Consider the following 5,775-nt stretch of genomic DNA (forward strand, 5'->3'; position numbering starts at 1 on the left):
AAAGGCCCACATGCAGCCACCATCCTCCCTCAGGTCAGTCTTTTCCTGCTGCAGTGAACTGCAAGCCATATATTCAAGATGGCATAGATGCAAGACACAGTCTTATAACCCTGAAGAAAAGTTGGAATGAAGGTACCCAGGAGAACCACTGGATTCACAGTATACATTGTATGTGTAAGAAGTAAACCTTTATCTATTCATCCCTTGAAATTTTGAGGTTGATTTGTTACGGCAGCTTGGCATAGCCTATCTTCATGAACACACTGTGCATATTAGATAAACTAAATATCATCTGTGAGTCTAAGTTTGCTGTTCTTCTTCTTCTTCTTCTTCTTTTTAATCTTAATGGTGTTGCCATTAACTGTAGATTTGTCTGGAAGACTGAATGAGAATTACAGGTGAAATGAATCTGTCATACAGACTGAAGTAAGTCAGAAAGAGAAAAGCAGATATCGTATATTAACACCTATATGTGGAATTTAGGAAAATGGTACAAATCAACCTATTTGCAGGGAAAAAATAGAGACACAGATGTAGAGAATGTATGTGTGAACAAGGGGTGGGGTTGCAAGGGAGGTGAAATGAATTGGGAGACTGGGATTGACATATGTGTACTGCCACATGTAAAGTAGATAACAAGTGGGAAGCTACTGCGTAGTGTATGGAGATCAGCTCGGTGCTCTGTGATAACATAGAGGGGTGGGGTTGGGAGGGAGGTCCAAGAGGAGGGGATATATATATATATATATGGTGGATTCATTTTGCTGTACACAACGCTGTACACAACACAACTAATACAACTTTGTAAAGCAACTATACCCCGATTTAAAGAAAAAAAAAGCCTTGACACTCTGTCTACAGTATGGTAGGCTGCAACAAATGAAAATGGTATTTCATAATATCATACCCATTATGATTATTGTTTTAATTCTTATAACAGCCTTATAAAATTGGTGTTATTATAATTTCCATTTTATGCCTAAGGGAAATGAGGCTTGGAGTGGTTAAGCAATTTGCCCAAGGTTATTTCAACAGAACTCTAATTAAATATAGAGCTAGGTCTCCATTACAAGACAGGCTGGCTCCAAAATCTATATTTTCAAATCTATATTGCATAAACATTTGCCTGTGACATAGAGAAAAGTCTCTATTCCATTCAGTCATTTAAAAAACATTTATTGAAGGCCCATCATTATCAGATGCCCTGTATTAGCATTAGAATACAAAAATGAAAGACCAGACAAATGTTGACTTTAAGAAAGTCTCAGTCTTGTACAGACAAGTAAATCTGTAATTCCAGATTGGTACAGTGAAATATGTGATCAAAGGAGGCACAGGCTTCTGGAGGAACACATGTTGGGAATGGCAGTGGGGTTAGAGGAGGCTTCAAGAAGGTGGTGAAACTGTCTTGAGCTTAGTCTTGGACCATGAATGTGAGTGGGCCTGACCAAAATGGCCTGAGTACTTTTGAGGCAGGGAGGACAGGTACAGATCCTTTCGGCATGTTGAGGAACTGTAATTAGTTATATGCCTGGTTACAAGCATGTAGTGAGTTCAGGATACTGGAGACAATATTCTAGTGCCTCCAATTGGATTTCCTCCGAAGCAGAGTTTGAGAAGGAGATTAGTGTGTGGGAAGCTTACTGAGGAGTGTGTTCGGGATCAATACTCATGGCAGAGAAGAGAATGAAGTAGGATCAGGCAGAGGTAGAAGCTGAGCTGCAATGCAGTCCCAGTGAAGCCTCAGCTGACCCCACATGTAGCTGTGCAGCTGGGACAGCCCTTCAGAACTGTCCTGAGTTGGAACATGGGTTCAGACCTTTATATTCCCACTGTGATGGATCACAGGGTAGCAGCTATCCTGGAAAGGAGTCATGACCTTGGGCAAGGCAATTTTCTTCTGAAGAAATTCCTATAGAAGGCTGACAGTTGAGGATCATCTTCCAGCAGCATTCTCAGAAGCTGGGGAAATAAGTCAGAGTCACCATAACCCATCCCCTGCCTTTCTTACTCTTTGCATAGCTTCCAAAGCAGCTCCTTATGAATTTTTCTTCCTGAGGGAAATTCAGAAAGGGGAGGTTAGTGAGACAAGCAACAGGTCTCACTGCTGTAGCTGATCACGGGGCCACAGCTAACACTGGCTGTATCCCTCCTCTCCTATACGTTCCAGATCCCCTCACCCTCAGCTAGCAGCTCTGCTGGTCTTGATGGTTTACCTGACATGACCTAGACCCTTTCTTTTCTGGTATCTGTGCACTGCTTACCATATCTCTCTCTGGTCAGAGTTACTACACCTGGGAAAAACAGGGCAAGAGGAGAAGGGGGTGACAGATGATGAGATGGTTGGGTGGCAACACTGACTCAATGGACATGAGTTTCAGCAAACAGAGGGAGATAGTGAAGGACAGGGAAGCCTGGCGTGCTGCAATTCATGAGGTCACAGAGTTGGACACGACTTAATGACTCAACAACAATAACAAATTCAATTTACCATCAGAATTACTCAAGAGAGGGGACTCTTCTGGCTGTCCAGTGTTAGCACTTTGCCGTTCAATGAAGGGGGTGCAGGTTCTATCCCTGGTTGGGGAGTTAAGATCCCACATGCCTTGCAGCCAAAAAACTAAAACAGAAGCAATATTGTAACAAATTCAATAAATACTTAAAAAATGATCCACATCAAAAAAAAAAAAATCTTAGAAAAAAAAAGGATTGGTCAAAGGAGTACCGAGGGTCTGCCCAAGTGGATTACCTGAGCTCCTCGCATATTCTAACCAGTCCTACCCTTGCAAAAGAATGGTGACTCCTTATCTTGCTGACTGATCCCTGGACTCTAAGAGCTGGAAGTGCCCAAACAGCAGCCATAGTTGTTCAACTGGACTCTTGATATGTCCCCTGGTTGAAAAGTTCTCCCTCCAAGAATCAGGATCTCTATACCCATAGAGCACTTAACTCTATGTAAACAATAGCAAAGAAACCTTAAAATCTGAGTGAAGGTCAACTTTAGGACTCTTAAAAAATTTAGAGGCCAGGAAGAGTAAGAAAAACTAGGGGGAAAAAAAACCCCACAATTTCATAGAAGGGAAAACAGATGTATGACGTCTCTGAAGCCAAAAGAAGAAAATTTTCAAAAGGTAGCCTTGATCAATTACTGTCAAATGCTGCTCTAAGACAGGTACAATAATATGAAGACTGAAGATAAACCACTGGATTCAGCAAGAACAGTGACCTTAAAGAGTGTATATTTCAGTGGAGTGGAAGAATGAAAGCCTGACTTTGTGCGTGCTAACTTTCTTCAGCCATGTCCCACTCTTTGCGACCCTATGAACTGCAGCCTGCCAGGTTCCTCTGTCCATAGGATTCTCCAGGCAAGAATACTGGAGTGGGTTGCCATGTCCTCCTCCAGAGAATCTTCCCCACCCAGGGATCAAACCCACATTTCTTATCTTTCCTGCATTGGCGGGGGCGGGGGGGGGGTGTTCTTTAACACTAGCATCACCCGGGAAGCCCAAAAGCCTGACTAGAGGGGTTAAACACAGGTTTAAAAATAGGAATATGAGGAGAGCAAGTGAGAATGGTGAGAATATAGATGTTTTTCAGGGATAAATTGGGATTGACATATACACACTACTATGTTGGCACTCCACCCCAGTACTCTTGCCTGGAGAATCCCATGGAGGGAGGAGCCTGGTAGGCTACTAGTCCATGGGGTCGCAAAGAGTCGGACACGACTGAGCGACTTCACTTTCACTTTCACTTTCATGTATAAAATAGATAACTAATAGCGATAGATACTATTATCTATCTATCTATAAAATAGATAACTAATAACAGCACAAGGAACTCTACTCAATACTCTGTAATGACCTATATGGGAAAAGAATCAGAAAAAGAGTGGATCTATGTATATGTATAGCTGATTCACTTTTCTATACATCTGAAACTAACACAATATTGTAAGTCAACTATACTCCAATAAAATTTTTTTTAAAGGTGTTTATAGGGAAGTAAAGGAAAAGACAGTATCAATATCTTGAGGGAAAAGGCACAAAGGATGTTTTTTAAAGGATGTAGACATTATAATATGCTGATGAAAATGACCAATATAAAGGGAATGTTTGTGGAGGCCTAATTATTATTTGTCACAGATGCGTAAAAAGAAGTGTTTAGTAAGTGCTAGCTACTCCAATTGTTTTGTACTGTTTTTAAAATCAGCCCTTGATAATTATAAAAATCATTTGTATACCTTCTTGAATTTTTAATTGAACTTTTGATTTTTAGGAAGTTTCTAGGTAATTTAATAAATATAGCCAAAATGTAAGGTCCATGAATGTTGCTACGAAAAATAAACAAGAAGTTTACTGTTTCTTATGACCATGTGAAAACAAAATTACACACATTTTTGGGGAGGAAGAGGTTTATGGAGGCAGTCTATGCATCTGAACATAAACCTGTTATTTCCACAAAATAATTTACAATTATGATAATGTTTATTATTTGAGAAGAGTTTTGTCTGTAGTCAATAACAGAGTGCTCTGTGGATGTGCTAGGTCACAAAAACAAAGACAAACAACGTCACACAGAACAAAGAATAATGTCAGTGGTACTGTTGCAAGGCATGAAGCACTCTAGGTATTCAGATAAAAACTCTCCCTTTTTAGGAGTTTGGGGTGGACATGTATATAGTGCTATATTTAAAATGGATAACCAACTAATACCTACTGTATAGCACAGGGAACCCTGCTCTAGGTTATGTGGAAACCTTGATGGGAGGGGAATTTGGGGGAGAATGGTACATGTATATGTATGGCTGAGTCCCTTTGCTGTCCACCTGAAACTATCACAACAATGTTAAACAGCTATACTCCAAAATAAAATTAAAAGTTTTTTTAAAAAGTAGCTTTTCCTTTTTTGTCTGATAAGTGGCTTGAGGTGACCTCTAAAAATGGTATGCTATTCACTTGACCCAGGAAACACCGCAAAATCATGCAAATCCAGAGGTTCAAATCTTCATGTTCACTTTAAGAACATGTGAAACTGCATGAAACTCAGGCCATTAAGGGTATGCATATCTGAAAAGCCACCAAGTATCTGAAGGAGGTCACTTTAAAGAAGCAGTGTGTGACATTCCATCATTACAGTGGTGGAGGTGGCAGGTGTGCACAAGCCAAGCAGTGGGGCTGGACGCAGGGCGGGCGGCCCAAAATGAGTACTGGATTTTTACTGCACGTGTTCAAAAATTCAGAAAATAATGCTGAACTTAAGGGCTTAGGTGTAGATTCTCTGGTTATTGAGAACATCCAGGTGAACAAAGCACCCAAGATGCGGTGCAGCACTTACAGAGCTCATGATAGGATCAACCCGTACGTGAGCTCTCCTTGCCACACTGAGATGATCATTGCTGAAAAAGAACAGATTGTTCCTAAACCAGAAGAGGAGGCTGCACAGAAGAAAAAGAAATCCCATAAGAAACTGAAGAAACAAAAAATTATGGCTTGGGAATAAATGCTGCAAAAAATAAATGCAAATAAAAGTAAAAAAAAAAAAGTAGCTTTCCCCCCATACCTTTTAAAAAGTAGCTATGGGGAGTGCCTGAGCGGTCCAGTGGTCAAGACTCTGCACTTTGACTGCCAGAGCCAGCTTCAGTCCCTGGTTGAGGAATTAAGAGCCTACAAAAATTAAAAAAAAAAAAACAAAAAAACACACTAACTATGATGACTGGGTAACTAATTGGAATGTCTGGTATTAGATCAAATACGTTAGGGTCTCTAGGACAGA

The 5,775-nt window shown here is 40.5% G+C and overlaps 1 pseudogene; it reads left to right on the plus strand.

Moving 5' to 3' along the window:
• The first annotated feature begins 4,942 nt into the window (after positions 1-4,942).
• Positions 4,943-5,502, plus strand: LOC120860685 (annotated as a pseudogene).
• The last annotated feature ends 273 nt before the right edge of the window (positions 5,503-5,775 follow it).

Source organism: Oryx dammah, unplaced genomic scaffold (assembly GCF_014754425.2).
Source record: "Oryx dammah isolate SB20612 unplaced genomic scaffold, SCBI_Odam_1.1 HiC_scaffold_11163, whole genome shotgun sequence".
In the NCBI taxonomy this organism is placed as follows: domain Eukaryota; kingdom Metazoa; phylum Chordata; class Mammalia; order Artiodactyla; family Bovidae; genus Oryx; species Oryx dammah.